Source organism: Hyaena hyaena, unplaced genomic scaffold (genome assembly GCF_003009895.1).
Source record: "Hyaena hyaena isolate Hyena2069 unplaced genomic scaffold, ASM300989v1 scaffold_1158, whole genome shotgun sequence".
Lineage (NCBI taxonomy): Eukaryota > Metazoa > Chordata > Mammalia > Carnivora > Hyaenidae > Hyaena > Hyaena hyaena.
In genome coordinates this window covers 484,392-505,193 of record NW_024081790.1, presented here as the reverse complement: position 1 = coordinate 505,193, position 20,802 = coordinate 484,392, and the positions used below count along the sequence as shown (strand labels likewise).

Below are 20,802 nucleotides of genomic sequence, written 5' to 3'. Positions count from 1 at the left end.
AGATGCACATCGCAGATGATAATTCACTCCTCCCCACTAAGCCCATACGTTTTTCTGGTTGTATATGTATTGCCTGGCATTATCACCATGTTAAATCATAAAAGTCTTGCACACTAAGGATATATGGATGTTACCATTTTCCAAATATGCTCATTGTGTCAGGAAGTTTTTTCTTAGTCTTTTTTTTTTTAATATTTTTTAATTTATTTCTAGGAGAGAGAGAGAGAGAGAGAGAGAGACAGCGTGAGCAGGGGAGGGTCAGAGAGAGAGGGAGACAGAATCTGAAGCAGGTTCCAGGCTCTGAGCTGTCAGCACGGAGCCCAAAGCGGGGCTTCAACTCACAGATCGTGAGATCATGACCTGAGCCGAAGTTGGACACTTAACCAACTAAATCACCCAGGCCCTTCAACACATATTATTTTATTTTTTAATATTTTTTAATTTATTTCTAGGAGAGAGAGAGAGAGAGAGAGACAGCGTGAGCAGGGGAGGGTCAGAGAGAGAGGGAGATATAGACTCTGAAATTGGCTCCAGGCTCTGAGCTGGCAGTCAGCACAGAGCCCGACGCGGGGCTCGAACCCACGAACCGCGAGATCATGACCTAAGCAAAAGTCGGACGCTTAACCAACTAAGCCACCCAGGTGCCCCAGTTTTTTCTTAGTCTTAACTTGCATATTCTCAAAATTATTTACAAATATATAGTTTTCTCATTGTCATCTGAAACAGACTTGGTTTCAATCTAAGTATACCAGTTGACATTAAAACCCCACAACTGAACATTAACACATATTTAAAAAAAATTTTTTTTTACTGTTTATTCACTCTTGAGTGACAGAGAGAAACAGAGCATGAGCAGGGGAGGGGCAGAGAGAGAGGGAGACAGAATCTGAAGCAGGTTCCAGGCTCTGAGCTGGCTGTCAGCACAGAGCCCGACGCGGGGCTCGAACCCACAAACCGCGAGATCATGACCTAAGCGAAAGTCGGACGCTTAACCGACTAAGCCACCCAGGTGCCCCCAACACATATTATTTTAAACACGTTTCCTTTAAAAACACCAGTTTATTGCATTTTGGTTATTTGCAATTAATCAGAAATAGAAACTTCACATTATTATGCATGTGCAAAATGGAAAATTATGCTGCAATGCAAGATATCTGCCAGATGGAAAGAATAAAGCTAAAAGAACATCCTGCTGTTGTTACAAAGTAAAGATAAGATTGTTGATTGGGCCAAACTGACCTCACGTGGCTCCTGCTTCAGAATACTAAGAAGGACCCAGCATCTCTTCTGAGGTCTTCTTGCCAAAAAAATGCACAACGTTCCTCTAATCATGAAGAAACATCAGACCAACTCCAACTAAGGGACCTTCCACAAAATGAATTGCCTATGTTCTTCAAAAAATGTCAAGGTCAAGAAATACAAAGAAAAGCTGAGGAACTGTTCCAGATGAAAAGAAACTAAGAAGCTATGACTACTAAATCACAATGTGTGATTCTGGATTGGATCCTGCAGCTGGAAAGAAAAATAGCCATCGGAGACATTATCGGAACAACTGACAAAAGTGGACCGAGGACTGTGGATTAAACAATAGCTTTGTAGCAATGTTCAATTTCCTCACTTTGATCAGTGCACTGAGGTTGCATAACAGAACGTCCTTGTTTTTGGGAATTACACCCTGAAGCCTTTTGGGTAAAGGGGCATAATGTCTCTGACTAACTCTTGGTTTGGAAAGAAATTATATATGCATGTATAGATATGTGAATGCATCTATATATGCAGAGAAAGAGAGAGACGATAAAGCAAATGGGATAAAGTGTCCATGATGGTTGAAACTGGGTAAAGAGAAGAGCTCCCTCTACTCTTTCTGCAACTTTTCTGTTAAAATTATTACCAAAATAAAGTGATCAAAACAGTGACTGCACAGAAAACAGAAGAATGTTAAAAAGAAGGACAAAACCCCCAAATGCTCCTGAGGCGTCTATGACACAGCAGTGTCTAAGATATGCTTGAATCTCTTGGGAACAGGCAGGCTTGACTTAAGGGAAACAGTCTGCCTTTTCAAGTGCAGGGGTGAGGATAACAGGAAGGTCTCCTTTTTGATACTTTCAGCCCATTGCTCACAGATTTAATAAAAATCCCCAATAGGTCCATGCCTTATCCAGTCACTCTACCAGGCCTCCAGGTCCCAGCTCACCTTCACTGCCAAGTTTGACACCTGTATGACCTCAGTTCAATGCCTGCCTCATCTTGGGTGGAGTTGGGCTTCTGGGTGGAAGATTTCAGCCAACGCCCTGTGTCAGTTCCTTGATCTCAGCTCCAGTAATTGTGAATACCTGGAGCGGGGCGGGGGAGGAGGCAGTGTCACATACAGGCCAAGGGCCACGCAAAATATGTGTGCTGTGCCTATTCTTTGATCACATCAGGACCTTCAGTCCCTGGACCACCCTATTTCCTCCTCCCTCTCTCACTCACCTCCTTTCCATGTTCTCTCTGTGGTTGGTCCTGGCACCATCAAGCCCTCCAGCCCCAGTACTCTGTCCCTGCACACTCGTAACACAACCCTGGATCAATCCAGCTTCTTGCCTCTGCCTGTCCCTCCCACCTGTTGCTCAGTATAATGAGGAAAGCCTCACATTGGTGCTGACTGGTACCCAAACACACCTGTGTGTAGTGTGTGTAAGTGTGTGCACGTGTGTGTGTGTACGTATTCTTTTTTTCCCCCAACATGCCTGGGCTTTCGCTACATTTGGCAATCTTTGTTCACTTTTTCTGCTTCTTTTATTACTTGATCTTTCTTTGTTATTTTACATCTTTGAAAACTTTTTCCTGTGGCTGCCAGGACATCTCTGTCTTTGGGTTTCTGCTAACTTCTTTGACTTCAAAACTGCATCTTTCCAAGCTAAATAAATTCATCAATTTGTGTCAACTCAGTATTAGTTTCAAAGGGGTATTGTGCTATTTGAAAACCAATGCTAAATTTATCAATATAAACAAAGCATTCTTTATTTTTTTAGTTTTTACAGCCAATTTACATAACGCTATTATATTAAAATCTTCTGCATATTGATTCATGTTAGAATAATGTATGAAATTATTATTATTGGTTTGAATCATGAAAAGTGCCAATTTTAACAAAAAATCTTTTTTTTTATTATTATTTTTATTTATTTCTAGGAGAGAGAGAGAGACAGCGTGAGCAGGGGAGGGTCAGAGAGAGAGGGAGACACAGACTCTGAAACAGGCTCCAGGCTCTGAGCTGGCAGTCAGCACAGAGCCTGACACGGGGCTCGAATCCACGAACCGCGAGATCTTGACCCAAGCGAAAGTCGGACGCTTAACTGACTAAGCCACCCAGGCGCCCCAGTTCTTAACAAAAATTCTTATACCTGTCTAGTTAAATCCCAAAGAAGCTTTTCCTTTCCTTGGAGCTTCAAATTTATCTTGTTCATATGCATTGTAATATCTATGGGAAGACATGTAAATCATATTGCCATTTTTTATTAATGAATATTTAGCAAGCATTCTTTTTGTTTCAAGAAAATTTTGATTGGGGCACCTGGATGGCTCAGTCGGTTGAGCATCTAACTTCAGCTCAGGTCATGATTTCACGGTCTGTGAGTTTGAACCCCGTGTCGGGCTCTGTGCTAACAGCTGGGAGCCTGGAGCCTGCTTTGGATTCTCTGTCTCCCTCTCTCTCTGCCCCTCCCATGCTTATGCTCTGCCTCTCTCTGTCTCAAAAATAAACATTAAAAACTTCTTTAAAAAAAAAAGAAAACCTTGACTTGCAGTCAACAGCACAATACAACTTTGTAAAACTCACTGTGGCTCAACCAACGAGCACTGGCAACAAACACAAGATCATTAAAATTGTTGCTTCTTTCAACAGTTCTGTAACCACTGGTGATGAGTCAAAGCATTTACACATATATCTGAACAGTTTTAACAACTGTATCCATGACGCTTTTCATAGAGGCTGTTTCAGAGAACTGAGCAATCTAAAACTGGTTTTTTGTTTGTTTGTTTGTTTGTTTTTTTGCACAAAAAATCCAAGCCATTATCAAGCTGGTCAAAGTTTCAAGTTCAGAACTTGTTATCATTTTTTAAAAACAATTTTCACTGGATGTTCAATTCTCAATGCAAGCAACTAATTTCATTGATTCTTTCTTGACTATTCTTATCAAATTCACTCTGTATTTGCCAAAAATGTCCCTTATTATTGTCCACTTTAGTATCTTTATTCAGCTTTATTCAAACAAGAAAGCAACAAATAGCTTTTCTGTTTTGGTCTGCTACAGCAAATTACATGACACTTAAAACATACTTTCTTCTAATTTCTTTGGTTTTCTTTTAAGTTTATTTATTTTGAGAGAGAGAAAGAGAAAGAGACAGAGAACACAAGTGAAGGAAGGGCAGAGAGAGTGGGAGAGAGAGGATCCCAAGCAGGCTCTGTGCCATCAGTGCAAAGCCTGACTTGGGGCTTGATCCCACAAACCATAAGATGGTGACCTGAGCTGAAATCAAGAGTTGGATGCTTTACTGACTGAGCCACCCAGGTGTCCCTAATCTCTTTGTTTTTTCCTTTTTCTGGCACATTACTAGTATCTGCATCTCCATGCAATTCTCCCTCAGTGGTATGCCTTCATTTTAAACTTAAAAATTAGTCCATACTTCTTATTTTAAAAATAGTTTAATTCCATTATAGTTTAAAGCATAAGAAGTATTTCAATGTGGTTACCAATTATGATTCACATATGTATCCCTGTAAGTGGTACATTCTATATAAAAGGTTAAAGTAAACACCTTTCAATGTTAAATTAGTACATAGGAAGTTACTGAATTATTGAATTTACTCAATCTTCTGATCCTAACTAGAGTGATAATGTGTTTATGTGTAATACTGGAGATGACTCATGTACTCAAGCCAGGAAGTACAGTGCAGCAATATGTACGAGTTGCAACAGCTTAAGTGAAATGTAGTCCTAAAGACTACATCTAAAGAATATAATTGAATGGAATGGAAAAATATTTTACACTATTTTAATTTTAAAATAAAATTTAGGGGCACTTGGATGGCTCAGTTGGTTAAGTGTCCAACTCTTGACTTCCACTCAGGTCATACTCTCATGGATTGTGAGACTGAGCCCTGCATTGGGCTCTGCACTGACAGTGCAAAGCCTGCTTGGGATTCTCTGCCTCTTTTTCTATCTCAAAATAAATAAACAAACATTTTAAAACATTAAAAATTTTTAAAAATATTTAAAGAACACATGATAAGAAAGCTGAAAAGCAGCCTAGTTATTCTGGAGAAGACACCAAACATTTAAGAATAGGTAATATTTGGGGCACCTGGGTGGCTCAGTCGGTTGGGCATCCGACTTCGGCTCAGGTCATGATCTCACGGTTTGTGGGTTGGAGTCCCATGTCAGGCTCTGTGCTGACAGCTCAGAGCCTGGAGCCTGTTTCGGATTCTGTGTCTCCCTCTCTCTGTGGCGCTCCCCTACTTACTTGCACTCTTTCTCTCTCTCTCTCTCAAAAATAAATTTAAAAATTAAAAAAAAAAGAATAAGTAATATTTCTGAAAATGGGTGTAAAGGTACAAATAAAAACAGAAGGAACAAGTGAATATTCATTTAAGGAATATTTAGAGCCCTCCCCCCAAACCTTCCTTGTCTCAGCTTGATAGATGGCTTTCATGTCTATTCTCACCCTAGCAGAAGTCTGGGGTTTTATTCTCTGGAGAGGTCCCTGAACTATAAGATACCAGGCATATACCCTAATCCTAGCCTCAACCCATACCCCTATCCCTACTCCTAACCCTCTGGAGAGGTCTCTGTACTGCAGGATACCAGGCATAGACCCTCACCCTGGCATATACCTTAACCCTAACCCTAGATCGGGGGAGGGGGGGGAGAAGATGTGGTACACACACACACACACACACACACACTGGAATATAACTCAGCCATAGAAAAAGAATAAGGGGGCACCTGGGTGGCTCAGTTGGTTTAGTGTCAGACTCTTGATTGTGGCTCAGGATCTTAGGGTAGTGGTGGGATCGGGCTCTGTGTCAGGCTCTGTGCTGAGTGTGGTGCTGCTTGGTCTCTCTCCCTCTCTCTCTGCTCTCAATCTCTCTCTCTCTCTCTCTCTCTCTCAATAAATAAACATTTTTAAAATATCTATATAAAAAAATGAAATCTTGCCATTTGCAATGACATGGATAGAGCCAGAGAGACAGTATAATCCTAAGTGAAATAAGTCAGTCAGAGAAAGACAAATACCATATGATTTCACTCATATGTAGAATTTAAGAAACAAACAAGGAAAGGGAAAAAAGAGAGAGGCAACCCAAGAAACTGACTCTTAACTATAGAGAACAAATTGATGGTTACCAGAGGGGAGGTGGTGGGGGAATGGGTGAAATAGGTGATGGGGATTAAGGAGTGGCCTTGTCATGATGAGTACCAAGTGTTGTGTGGAAATGTTGAACCCTATATTGTACACCTGAAACTAATATTACACTGTATGTTATCTAATGAATTTAAATAAAAACTTAAAAATTAAATTAAATAAAAAAATTAAAACAGTATGGAGTTTCCTCAAAAATAAAAAATAGTTACTACATGATCCAGTAGTTCCACTACTGAATATTTACCCAAAGAAAATGAAAACACTAATTTGAAAAAAATATATGCACTCTTATTTATTGCAGCATTATTTACAATAGTCAAGATATGAAGGCAACTCAAGAATCTATCAACTGATGAATGATAAAGATGTGACATATGTACAATGAAATAGTGCTCAGTCATGAAAAAGAATGAAATCTTGCCATATGTAACACCATGGATTTATCTACAGGGTATAATTCTAAGTGAAATAAGTCAGTTAGAGAAAGATAACATATAATGTCACTAATATGTGAAATTTAAGAAACAAATGAACAAAGAGAAAAAGGGACTAACCAAAATCAAAACCAACAAACAAAAACACCCGACTGTTAACTCTAGAGAACAAACTGATAGTTATCAGAGGGGAGGTCAGTGGAGGAATGGATGAAATAAAGGGGACGAAGAGTACACTTATTATGATGAGCACTGAGAAATGTATAGAATTGTTGAATCATATTGTACACCTATAAGTAATATAACAATGCATGTTAATTATATGTGAAGAAAAATCAATCAATCAATCATTTATGGTGAGAAGCACATGCACAATATAAAAACTAACAACCCAGGTTCTCAGTTGCACTAGCCCTTCAAGTGCGCAGCAGCCACATGTGGCTAGTGGCTGCCATGCTGGATAGCATAGATCTAGAGAAACGTAAATTTAACTTATTAATTACTATTGATTGGGGCCCAGACTCCATGAAATTACATATATACATGTTAACTTGTAGAAAAGATTGATAAGATTGTGCATGATTTTTTCTGTCTAGTAGAACTGTAAATTATTCCCCCTGGTAAAAATGACAACACTACTAGTTGCATTTGTATCTAACTTTGTAGCTTAGTCAGCAATTTTATTCCAACATTCTCTCTTTCCATATAGTGCTTCCCTTAACTTTGAAATCATAGGAGAATATTTGTTGATATAGACAGATATTCACAGAGTATTGCTAAGTGAGAAAAAGCAGGTCACGAAAGAGAATATAGATTGGTTCTATTTTTGTATATTTTAAAATGTATATGTTCTAGGAAAATAAGAAGCATATAAACAAAGATGTTTACTATTACCTATGGGTGGACTTATGCATGATTTGTAAACATTTTTCTTTTTCTGACTTTCATTTTTAACTTTTTTTTGGATTTTTTTTTTTGATCTCTATACTCATCATGGGGCTTGAACTTAAAACCCCAAGATCAAGAGCTGCATGCTCCATTGATTGAGCCACCCAGACACCCTGACTGTCTTCATTTTTAAATTTTATTTTTTATTTTGAGAGACAGAGAGATAGAGCGTGTTTGGGGGAAAGGAGCAGAGAGAGAAAGAGAGAGAGAGAGAGAGAGAGAGAGAGAGAATATTAAGCAGGCTCCACCACATTGTGGAGCATGATGCATGGCTCCATCCCATGACCCTGGGATTATGACCTGAGCCGAAACCAAGAGTTGGATGTTCAACCGATTGAGCCACCCAGGCGCCCCTCCAACTCTTTTCATTTTTATTTTATTTTATTTATTTTTTTAAAGTTTATTTATTTTTGAGAAAGAGAGACAGAGCATGAGCTGGGTAGGGGTTAGAGAGAGGAGGAGACAGAATCTGAAGCATGCTCCAGGCTCTGAGGTGTCAACACAGAACCCAATGTGGGGCTCGAACCCATGAACCATGAGATCATGATCTGAGCTGAAGTCAGACGCTTAACCGACAAAACCACTCAGGTGCCCCTCCAAATGTCTTCATTTTTAAAACTACAATTTATACTAAGAATAATCTCATAAAAGTATTTTATAATATTAACTCAAGTTACCTGCAAGAGGTCTTTTCTCATGGCCCTCTTCCCTGTTCCTATAAAATTCAGTGCACTACTCTAAAACAGTTTAGCAACACTGGCTATCCTAGGTACTTGTCAGCTAATCCGAGAAATCCTTTTAAAAAATGATGATGGTGATGACGTTAATAAATATGTATACAAGGCTGTGGCGTCTTCTATCGTCTTTTCTATAATTGTGATATGTTCTTTGTGCTGCTTGCTGAGATGCTGTGGTTTGTTTCGCACTTCCCTGTGAATAATACTTCGACGCGGCTAAACTGTGAATAAATTGTCAATACCTTATAAATACAACAACAAACCCAGTGCATATTTCTATCAGTGCCTGCCCTCTCCCGAATTTTACAATTCACTGCTGAGGTTTCTTTCTGTCTAGCCTGTGAGCCCTTGAAGCAGGGACTGTGTTTTATTAACCTCTGTGATTCAGGGCCTACAATAATTCCTGGCATAGAACAGGAGAGTGGGCAGCCTATAAATCTGTGAAGTATGAATGAAAGAATGAGAATCCCCATGTTTTCATTTATGCATACACACACTCAATCCCCACTAAGTGTCATCCTAGGCACCAGGGGATATAGCCATAAACATTTGTTTTTAAAATTTTTTGAAGTATATTTATTTCGAGAGAGAGAGAGAACGAGAGCATACACAAGCCAGGGAGGAGCAGAGAGAGACAGAGAGGGAGAGAGAGGATCCCAAACAGTCTCCATGCCATCAGTGCAGAGCCCAATGCAGGGCTCAACCTCATAAACCATTAGATCATGACCTGAGCCCAAACCAAGAGTCAGATGCTTAACTGACTGAGCCATCCAGGCAGCCCTAACCATAAACCTTTGTAAGTTTGGAATATAAAAGGACCATCATTTAATTGCCTGAATATGATCAGATGATATATTTAAAAGCAGAAAGCAAAAGACTTAACCAAGAAAGCAACATAGACTGGACTAGTTTTACACAGTGGGACTGTCATCCTAACTAGGAAATAAGTGCATCACTCCGAAAGTGGTAAGCAGTGTCCTTAATAGACTTCTTTCTCAGTGGGTATCTGATCCAAGCTCCCTCTGAAAAGCCTAAAATAAAAAGACTGATCTTTGCTTCTTTTCTTTCTCCAAATCTCGTGATTTGGGATCAGAATCACAAGTTGGCAAACCTACAGTTTGTAGCATTCTGTTTCAAGCACAGACTCTGTTGAACTACAAATAGAATTAAGTGTTTTCATCACTGCTGGATTTCCACCTTTTCTGCAAGCTGTGGAGTCCACCTGCTGGGTAATCAGTCAATAGGTGCTAGCTTTCTTTCTGTATTCCTATGGTATTATGGCAGGTATTTCCACAAAGAAAAATGTAACTCTGAAGTAGGGTCCCTCAATTGTAGTTATGGTGGCTTTAAGTGCATGTAGCAAGACTTACTAAAGGAAAAAGATAAGAAACTCCACAGATTATTTAATAATTATAATGGAGTGATATGGTAGATGAGGCCTTAACCAAATGATCCAACTTTTCATCAATGATAGCAGGGCAAACTGACATGTGCCTCATGATACACTGCCATGGTTTCTGGTTATCCACTGCTAAAGTTAATGGCTTAAAATAGCAATTTAGGGGATCTTAAAATTATTTTTTTTAATTTTTAAAAATGTTTTATTTATTTCTGAGAGAGAGAGAGAGGCAGCGAGAGCAAGGGAGGGTCAGAGAGAGAGGGAGATACAGAATGTGAAGCAGGCTCCAGGTTCGGAGCTAGCTGTCAGCACAGAGCCCGACACCAGGCTCGAACCCACGAACCGTGAGATCATGACCTGAGCCGAAGTCGGACGCCCAACCAACTGAGCCACCCAGGTGCCCCTAGATCTTGTATTTAGTAGATGAAATGAAGAAGTACATATATCAGTATTCCTATGTATGATGCTTTACGCATTCAAAAACATTATTATGGGGTGCCTGGCTGGCTTGGTCCTTGGAACATGTGACTCTTGATCTCAGGGTCGTAAGTTCGAGCCCCACAATGGGTATAGAGATTACTTAAAAATAAAATCTTTTTTTAAAGCATTATTCTGAGAAGCCAGACTGAAAGAGCGCCTGGGTCAAAAATTTTTTTAGAGCCCTTGAACTGGATACTCTGGTTTTCAATGTTCACATTGGTATGTACACATGATCTCTATCTGTCCCTCTGGGAAAATAGCCCATAACTTAGATAAATATCTCTGTGACAAGGTGACACTGACATTTTCATCATTCCATATCTCACACCCAATGCAACCTAGTCCACAAGACAAAATGCCCAAGTCTTTAAACTCCACCTTCCATACAAACCCTTCTACTAAATTATTCTCTAACACTTTCACAGCAAGTGTAGGAAAACAGCAACACATACGGAACCAGAAACCCTATGTCTTACTTCTAGTTCTGCTTTCTGATCCTGGGAAAATCATTTAACTTCTCTAAACTTCATCTATAAACACATTAAGATCATCTGCCTCCCAGCCTCCTACCCTGCTCTGGTGGCTGCTGTCGGGGCTATGCAGAATGCCCTTGGCTTTTATTAAAGGTATTTATATTTGTAAAATAAATAAATAAATAAATAGGGTCACCTGAATGGCTCAGTTGGTTGAGTGTCTAAGTCTTGTTTTCGGCTCAGGTGGTGATCCCAGGGCAGTAGGATTGAGCCCCATGCCAGGCTCTGCACTGAGCATGAAGTCTGCTTGAGATTCTCTCTCTCTCTCTCTCTCCCTCTGTCTTTCTCTCAAATTCTGCCCCTCTCCCCTGTGCTCTCTCTCGTAAATAAATAAATAATAAACACATTAAGATAATTTATAAAATCTAGAAGTTCATTTTCCAGTTGTAAAATTCTTTACTTCTGCAATTGTATATTTTTTTGCAAGGTGTGTTTTTTGGGATTGAGTTCTTAGTACTCTAAAGTTTACTTGTTTACTTATTTATTTATTTAGAGGGAGAGACAGAATGAGCACATGGTTGGGGGGGTGCAGAGAGAGAAGAAGAGAAGAGAGAATTGCAAGCAGGCTCTGCACTGTCAGTGAGGAGTCCAATGTGGGGCTCAAACTCACGAACCATGGGATCATGACCTGAGCCAAAATCAAGAGTCAGACACAATCTACCGAGCCACCCCCACGCACCTCCCCGTTTTTAGTTAATTTATTTATTTAGAGAGAGTTCTTAGTATCCTATCTTTAATTAATTGATTAACTTATCAATTATTGAGATGGGAATAACTAAGCAACTAATCCAGAGGATCCTGGAAAAGTTTTCCAATGAGTCATATTTAAGCTGAGTTTTGAAGGCTGAGTATGAGTCCATTAAGTAAGGACAGGACAAGAACACTCCAGGCAGAGAGGACACTGATAAGGCCCGTGTGCTCAGACCCAGCATATTAAGGGGCTCGATGGGGTTCAAAAGGGGACCAGATCGGTACTGAGTCTGGGCTCCTTGGCTTATAGAAAATGGTAAAAAGTGTACAAACAGTTTGAAGTGACATGGCCAAATTTGTGTTTTGGATAAACAGCCCTAAGAGCAAAGTGAAGCATGGGGAAAATTGAAATCAAAAAGACCAGTTAGAAGGGCACCCGGGTGGCTCAGTTGGTTAAGTGTCGCATTCTTGATTTCGGCTCAGGTCATGATCCTGGGGTTGTGAGATCAAGCCCCTCATCAGGCTCCATGCTGAGCGTGGAGCCTGTTTAAGATTCTCTCTCTCTCTCTCTCTCTCTCTCTATCTCTCTCTCTCTCCCCTCCTCTGCCCCTCTCCCCTACTCATGCTCTCTCTCTCTGTCTCAAATTAAAAAACAAACAAATAAAAAAAAACTTGAAAAAACAAGATCAGTTAGGAAGGAGGATATTGCAACATTTGAAGTAAGAGATAATGGATCCCAAATCAAAACACTGGCAATGAGAATAGAAAACTGAATAAAAGAATGGAAGTAGATCATCTCTGTAATAAACTGTGTGTGTGATGATGAAGGAGGAATCAAGGGTGACCCTAGTTTCTAGTGAGGACAACTGAGTGCAGGGTGGTATTGAAGGGAGCAATTATTAACCTGAATAGGTTTGCAATGTTGAGTCTGAGAAGGCTATTTGACCTCCAGAGAAATTCTGGCCAACCCTTGGAAATAAGGGCCTGGAATTGTGGAGAAAGACATCCCTGGAGATATAGAATTATAAAAATCACATGAGGTAGCTGAAGCCATTTAATCAGCTTCGCCACCACCACCAATAGTGCCACCACCTGGTGGTCCCTCTGTGCTTCACCTCACCAATCCTCTTGAATCCTGACTCCTCTAAGCTTGCTATTAAGGCTCACAACAACCACTTCCTCCGCACTCTCCCCTTTCCCACTAAGCTTTGGTACTCGATAACACACCTCTGTGTTAGTTAGGACACAGGCATGTTGCTGTAGCAACGGAACCCCAAAGTACAATAGCTGATAGATTGCAGGAGTTTCTTCTTTCTTACATAACAGTTCAGGGCCTGCAGGGCATCTCTGTTCCATGAGGATATATAGGAACCAGAATGATAGTGAGCTCTGCCATTCTCGGCATCCCTCTTAGGACCCAAGGGATTATTCCAGTCATTGTCATTTCCCAATTGGTGTGGGAAAAATCTGGGCAAGAAGCTTCACCTTTTTGTTTATTTATTTTTTTATGTTTTAAGTAATCTCTACTCCTAACATGGGGCTTGAACTCATAGCCCTCAGTGTCACATGTTCTAACAGCTGAACTAGCCAGGCACCCCAACAAAGCTTCATCTGTTTATTTTTTAAAAAGTTTTTAAATTTATTTTTGAGAGAGAGAGAGAGACAGACAGAGCATGAGCAGAGGAAGGTCAGAAAGAGAGTGAGACACATATTCCAAAGATAGGCTCCAAGCTCTGAGCTAGCTGTCAGCACAGAGCCCCATGCTGGGCTTGAACCCACAAACCGTAAGATCATGACCTGAGCTGAAGTCAGACGCTTAACCGACTGAGCTATCCAGGTGCCCCAAGCTTCATCTTTTTTTAATTTTTTTAATTTATTTATTCTTTTTTGTATTTTTTATTTATTTCTAGGAGAGAGAGAGAGAGAGACAGCGTGAGCAGGGGAGGGTCAGAGAGAGAGGTAGATACATACTGTGAAATAGGCTCTAGGCTCTGAGCTGGCAGTCAGCACAGAGCCCGACGCGGGGCTCGAACCCACGAACCGCGAGATCATGACCTAAGCGAAAGTCGGACGCTTAACTGACTAAGCCACCCAGGTGCCCCGATCTTTTTTTTTTTTTTTTTTAAATGTTCATTTATTTATTTATTTTGGGGGAGTGAGAGAGTGCACACACATGTGGGAAAGGCAGAAGAGAGAATCCCAAGCAACCTCCACACTCAGCTCAGAGCCCGACTGGGGATTGGATCTCATGACCGCAGATTTTGACCACAAGATCATGACCTGAGCAGATATCAAGAGTTGAGCTTCACCGACTGAGCCACCCAGGCACCCCAAAGCTTCATCTTTAATAAATATAAACACACATTGGGGTGCCTGGGTGGCTCAGTTGGTTAAGCATTCGACTTCGGCTTAGGTTATCATCTCACAGGTCATGGGTTCAAGCCCTATGTCGGGCTCTGTGCTGACAGCTCAAAGCCTGGCACCTGTTTCAGATTCTGTGTCTTCCTCTCTCTATACCTCTCCACTGCTCATGCTCTGTCTCACTTTCTCTCAAAAATAAATAAACATTTTAAAAAATTAAAAAAAAAGAAACACATCACTTCTGTTACACCTCTTTGATCCAAACTCAGTCAAGTCACCACACCTACCTTCAAGGGAGACTGGGAAATGTAATATCTTGCTGGGCAGCCATTTGATGAGCTCACACTCAGAGGGGTTCTGTTACTAAAATACAGAAAGAGAAAATGGACACAGGGAAGAATTAGCAAACTTTGACATTTCTAAAGCCCTGGACTTCTTTTTTTTTTTTTTTTTAATTTATTTCTGAGAGACAGACACAGCGTGAGCAGGGGAGGGTCAGAGAGAGAGGGAGATACAGAATGTGAAACAGGCTCCAGGCTCTGAGGCGGCCGTCAGCACAGAGCCCGACGCGGGGCTCGAACCCACGAACCGTGAGATCATGACCTGAGCCGAAGTCGGATGCTTAACCGACTGAGGCACTCAGGCGCCCCTAAAGCCCTGGACTTCTAATTAAATATCCATACGTACTTTTATTTACACACACAGAATACATTAATCTCTTCCCTCAGGAGACAACCCAAAGGGCATTCCATGGGCACCTGGATGCTTTTCTGGTCTTGTGTTCCATTTTCTTTCCTTCCTTGCCTTCTTTTGGATTGACGGTTTGTTTTCTTAAATTTTTTAAACGTTTATTTTTGAGAGAAAGAGAGAGAGAGAGAATGAGAGAGCGAGTGCATGAGTGGGTCATAAGATCATGACCTAAGCCAAAGTAAGACACTTAACCGATTGAGCCACCCAGGCACCCATGGATTGATAATTTTTATCATTCAATTTTAAAGTCTCTTTTAGTTTAGATATCCTCTACTTCTATTCTTTTGCTGTTATCCTAGTTACAGCAGGTACCGTTCACTTATAAATATCTAATGCTAAGTGATATCTTTCCTCCCCTCTAAATGTGAGAAATTTAGAATGTTTAACCCTCTCCTAAACTTTTATGCTTTTATTGCCGTGCATTTTAAATACCTATCTATTTCTACAGGACATCATAGTAACAGTTTCATAGTCAATATTCATTTAAAGTTACCCACCGTGTGATGGGGCGCCTGGGTGGCTTAGTCGGTTAAGCGTCCGACTTTCGCTTAGGTCATGATCTTGCGGTTCATGGGTTCGAGCCCCGCGTCGGGCTCTGTGCTGACTGCCAGCTCGGAGCCTGGAGCCTGTTTCGGAGTCTGTGTCTCCCTCTCTCTCTGACCCTCCCCTGCTCACGCTGTCTCTCTCTCTCTCTCTCTCTCTCTCTCCTAGAAATAAATAAATAAATAAATAAAGTTACCCACTGTGTGAAGTCCCTTTGAATTTATTTTGCTGTTCATTTTTCCTAGTGGTTCTTTCTCAATGAGAAAAGAATAGGAGTTATTTATCTCCTATTAAGCTTATTTTTGATTGTGTGCTAGAAAAAATCATTTTTAGAAAAAAATGATGCCCAGTTTGATGTTTCTTCTAGAGAGGATGGTCATTTGCTTTTTCCAGGATCATTTTAGTTCAAGATTTTAGATTTTCTAAGCAAGCCACTTCCAGCTCAGCCTTAGTCATAGGGGACGGTGTGCATGTGGAATGGCCTGATCTGACTTTTGTCTCCTTAATCCCATAAGGTTGCCTAACAGACAGCTCACTCTCTCAATTGTCTCTTCAGGATCAGCTAATGACCCTAAGGTAGACATGTTCGAAAATGGCCAGGCTCACTCCTCTGCATTTCCATTTTCTTCCAGATTTCATCCTAGTAATTTGTCAATAATTTGTCAGCTTTTTTGATGCTTCTAAAAAAAGATTTTTAGTAAATTATGTTCAGCAGAAGGGTGATCTGAATTAGCTAGTGTGCCATTACTGAAATTGGAAGTGTCACTTCTTCAGAGTTCCTAGAACAACATTTCTTAAGATGGGGGTCCATGGACCATGCGCATCAAAATCACATTAAGCTTCTTAAAAACTGGGATTACAGGGCTGCCTGCTGTCTCAGACTTCATTCAGAGCCCATGGCACGAAAACCCAGAAGTCGGTCCTTTTGTGTTGTTCACAGACTCTATTTATTAAGACTTTAAGTTTGAGAAATCTTGCCCCCAAAACTGAGCACAACACTCTTACTAATAGGCATTCAAGGAATTTGACTTGATTTTTGTTTAAAGGTCATGTAGATAAGAAGAAAGCTGAATACATGCCCCACTCAGAATTTGGTTAATGTTACGTCTCTTATCTCCTTACCATTTGAAAAATCCTCAAGAGAAGATGACCCAAAGGAGGAACTCTCAATAACCAAAACCCTATCTAGAGTCAAAGTCTTGTCTCAGTAGTAGCATTTTGATCAGTCATGGATGGCAGTTACTTCAATGTGCTTGTTAGTCACTAATGAAAGGTTTGAGAAAGAACTTAAAGATATCTTGATCCCCAAATCTACTAGACTGAAAAAACAACAACAACAACAAAAAAAAACCCAAAAACCAACCTGGGTTTTTTAGGCTAGTTTATAATTGGATATAAATTATAAATATTAAGATATCTCCTCCAATATTATTATTTGGCTAAGAAGTTAACGCCATGTTGGTCCTCAACATTAATTTGAAATTTTACTGGTCCAAAAAAATCTGTAGATCTTGAAATCACTGACTTTTGCTTCTCAAGCCACTCCAGTTTCCAGTATTCAAAAAATCCTCTGGTCTGCCTGTTAATGTTTTTGCAAAGAGCAGGCAAATCTGCATTCCACACTGTCAGGAACATGATTAATTATCTATTTGGATTAGCCAACAAAATCTATGTTCCTGTGTTTCTGTGACACACTTACTTGAATTTCTTAGCTTTTGTCATTCTTCTGAGTTACAATGCCTTTTGAAACATTAGTCTTTGCTTTCTTGCAGGACAAAAAGGAACAAAACTTAAAAAAAATAACCAAACCAACTAAACAAACAAAACCCACTGCCAAGCAGTTGCTGACGGACATTTAAAGATTTCTCATTGCTGCACCAAACTGTGGTCTTAGATTTCTTCAACTTTTAAAGGAAAAGCTTTGAATGAATTCTTGTGTTTTCCACAGTTAATATGGAAACGTCCTCATGTTACACACACCATAGACATCAATAGAAAGTTTCAGAAAATTTGAGCTTTTTAATCAGATGATCTTGTGCTCTACTCAGATAATGAAATTCCACAGGGAAACTGCTACTCAGGATAGGCTTTGTTCTTTTATAATATTCATTTTCTTTCATTGCTCTGTAACCAAGAGGCTACTTCAGTAACCATCTGAAGAGGGAGGATAGTATTACAAAAGCTGTTATGAAATTTTTAAAAACCAGTTCTGTTTTGGAAACCACTATCAGTTGGAGAGTGGTTTCTATGTGAACTGTGCTACATTCCTTAAAGGTAATCCAACTGTGAATACGCCTTATTGATGAAATCATGTTTGTCACTCCAGTAACCTAATAGGATAGCATACGTTATGTGGGCTGTGGTAAACTATATAACCTATCATTTAAAAATCATCACATGCCCTTATGGTTTCATTTAACCTGATTAATCTGCTTTGGTAATGGAATCACTTATGCCTAATTAGATACATCTAGATTATGATGCTAAGGAAAGGGTAATTTGTGAGTAATAAGATATCTCTAAAATCTGTACGTTGGGGGCAACATCACCATTTTAGGTTTTTAAAGGTACCTATTCACGTCTCTAAGGCTGAAAACTGGCCTTGCTTTAGGCAGCATGTTTTCTTTCTAGTAGGCTCTTTATAAATCCATTCATGGCTCTTTATTGCATCAGCTTCCACCATACTGGGTTTGTATCTGTTAAAGGTGGGTGGGGTATATGCAACATTTGATAATGTTAAGAAAAATTACCCAACACTTGGAACCAAAGCGAAAGTATGATTGCTTGTCCTTTGAATGTTGGACTAGAGCTTTATTTCAAGGTCTTTATCTAACAGGCCCACCCAAGGATTATTTAGTTCTTCAGAGGAATGCACTGCTCCTTGATTAAATCTCAGATATGTGAACTTGCAGATTTTTGTCCAAGAGAGATGCAAAAGATTGCCGGGCAGGTTCTGGTTGTACGGTCCTATTTTGCTTCTAATTTAGCAACCTTATTTCAGCACGCTTTTCCTTTTTGAACATATAAATCTCTGTCTAATTCTCCTTTGTCCCAGATTTATCATCCTCCTTCTTTCCTCATTAACGTATTCATCCTATATTTTCATTACGGTCATGTTTTTCAAAGTTACACTTTTTCTCTATAAAAAAAAAGAGATGAATCTCACAAGACGCTCAAGAAAATGAATCTTCTTTCTTTAGTTTATGCAACTTCACCTCTCTGGGGAACATATTTTATAGGAATTAAGCCAATGCATTTTTATTCCCCCCTTTAAATCCTATTTCTTGTTAGTCTTCTGATAAGAGTCATCAGGCTCCCTATCCCAAGAAAGAAAGGACAGATAGGTGCTGCTCATAACAGAGAGACCATTTATCAGCTTTTAATTTCTAAGCTGATTTTCTTCACCTCTTTTTAGTAAGACAATGTACATAAAATCCAGGCTTTATGGAGAAAGGTATTTCCAAATGACAAAGCTTCCTGTTTAAAAATAGGGCCTGTGGATAGAATGGAAGGGAGACCCTCCAGGCTGTAAAGAATGAAGGGAAAAGCAATTCTGGATCGGTTATAGGGAAAAAGGGGGGTGGAGTCTGGGAGAGAGGTCACAAGACACAAGGTCCTGATGCCCTCCCAGGTTAAAGTACTAGGGCAGAAAGCAGGTTAGCTAGGTTGCTGGGAAAGCAGAAGACAGAAGTGGGGGGGGGAGGGGGCGGAGTCTGGATTGTGCTTTTCTTTGGGAGGATTAACATCTGCCCTTTGCCACTGTGAGATCATGAAAGCCACACCTCTCCCTCTCAGGGAGGGGTAGAAATCTTACAGATTGAGCTCTTAACAGAGTTATCCAAGTAGAGACTGTTCACCTACAAAAACATTTTAAATTATAGTATTGAACTGAGGTTAACAAATTGGACTTGGGGGTGCCTGGGTGGCTCAGTTAGTTAAGCTTCTGACCTCGGCTCAGGTCATGGGCCGTTCATGTGAGTTCGAGCCCTGCATAGGGATCTATGCTAACAACTCAGAGCCTGGAGCCTGCTTCAGATTCTGTGTCTCCTTCTCTTTCTAGCCCTCCTCTGCTCATACTCTCTCTCTCAAAAATAAAATAAATAAATAAATAAAAAATAATAAAAAAATAAATCGGACTTGACCCTGTCCCTCCTCCCAGCTTCGACCTAGAAGCTTGTAAGTTAGATCGGGGCAGATTTAGATAAGAATGCTACATTTTTAGCCAAGCTAAGGATATCATGAGTAAATTTGAAAGATTGTGTCAGGGAGGAAAATTTTCTTCTGCCCTTCAAGGACCTTCTAGCTGGACTAATAATCAAATTGATGTGAGATAGATTGATTTTTTTTTTTTTTTACACATAGGGTCCACACCCAATGTTGGGCTTGAACTCATGACCCTGAGATCAAGAGTCACACAGTACAGTGACTGAGCCAGCCAGGTGCCCTGACATGAGACAGATTAACAGGAATAAAACAAATTTAACTCCATAGGTATGGGGAATCCACAGACATGGAAATTCCAAATATAGTCAAGCAACACGAGGCTATATTTGCTCAGGAGCAGGGTGGGGGTCTGTGGATACAAAGGGGAGAAATACCATTAGCAGAAAGGTGAGAGGAGATTTGTTTCCAAAAAAATAAAAATAAAAATAAAAAGGTTGTCTTATTATGTGGGTAAGTTTCTTAGGTAGAGAGGAATGTCTGTAAATAGCTCTCTTCCTGGTACCAACAGGCAGTTGAGGGGAAGGTAAAGAGCTTTTCCTTCCTCTGCTGGGTTTTGATTGCTTTTGACTCAAAATAATGTTCATGCCAAACTGGGCCATCCTGGAGCCCTTGGCTCCTGTAGTTCCCTCCTCTGACACTTCCCTTAAGCTTCAGGTATAAAAGTTGAGCAGGTAGATCATTCTGTCTTGGTAAATCGGTCCTCGCAATAAGTCAGTTCAGTTAAACTCATTTCAGGAGACAGTGATGCAGTTGTGTTCTCAAAGTTGGGCTTATCAGTTTAAGCAATCAGGTTTTAAATAAAAGGCATTTCTATGCAAACAAAAGAAAAAAAAAACGGTTAATGATTGGATCAAATTGTAAACCAGTTTGTGAGTTCTGAGGGTAGCCAGTTGAGATTTCTAAATGTGAAGCTTGAATCCTCTTTGGATAGAGTGACAGTGGGCAGTGGCAGTCTGATAGATTTTCTTGGTTTATAGTTCAAATGTTTGTGGTGATCTTTTTTCTTTCTTTTTTAATAGGAGTTTATTTGACGTTCTTTCTGTTAGAATTACATACTTCTGGAAAAGTAATTTCTTTCTTTTCTTTTCTTCTTCTTCTTCTTTTTTTTTTTTTTTTTTTTTTAGGTAAGCTCTATACCCAAGGTGGGACTTGAACTCACCACTCTGACATCAAGACTCCTGTGTTTCATTGACTGAGCCAGCCAGGTGCCCTGTGGTGATCTTTTTTTTTTTTTTTTAAATGTTTTATTTATTTCTAGGAGAGAGAGAGACCGCGTGAGCAGGGGAGGGTCAGAG

The 20,802-nt window shown here is 40.0% G+C and overlaps 1 long non-coding RNA gene across 1 annotated transcript in view; it reads right to left on the bottom strand.

Moving 5' to 3' along the window:
* Positions 1-2,058: 2,058 nt before the first annotated feature.
* The window catches only part of LOC120224320, a 39,501-nt gene continuing 20,757 nt past the window's right edge, over positions 2,059-20,802 (bottom strand). Inside the window, exons 3-4 of the long non-coding RNA XR_005526529.1 lie at positions 14,278-14,353; positions 2,059-2,333 (exon numbers count right to left, since the gene is read on the bottom strand). This is a non-coding gene — a long non-coding RNA (uncharacterized LOC120224320). The remainder of the gene's footprint in view (positions 2,334-14,277; positions 14,354-20,802) is intronic.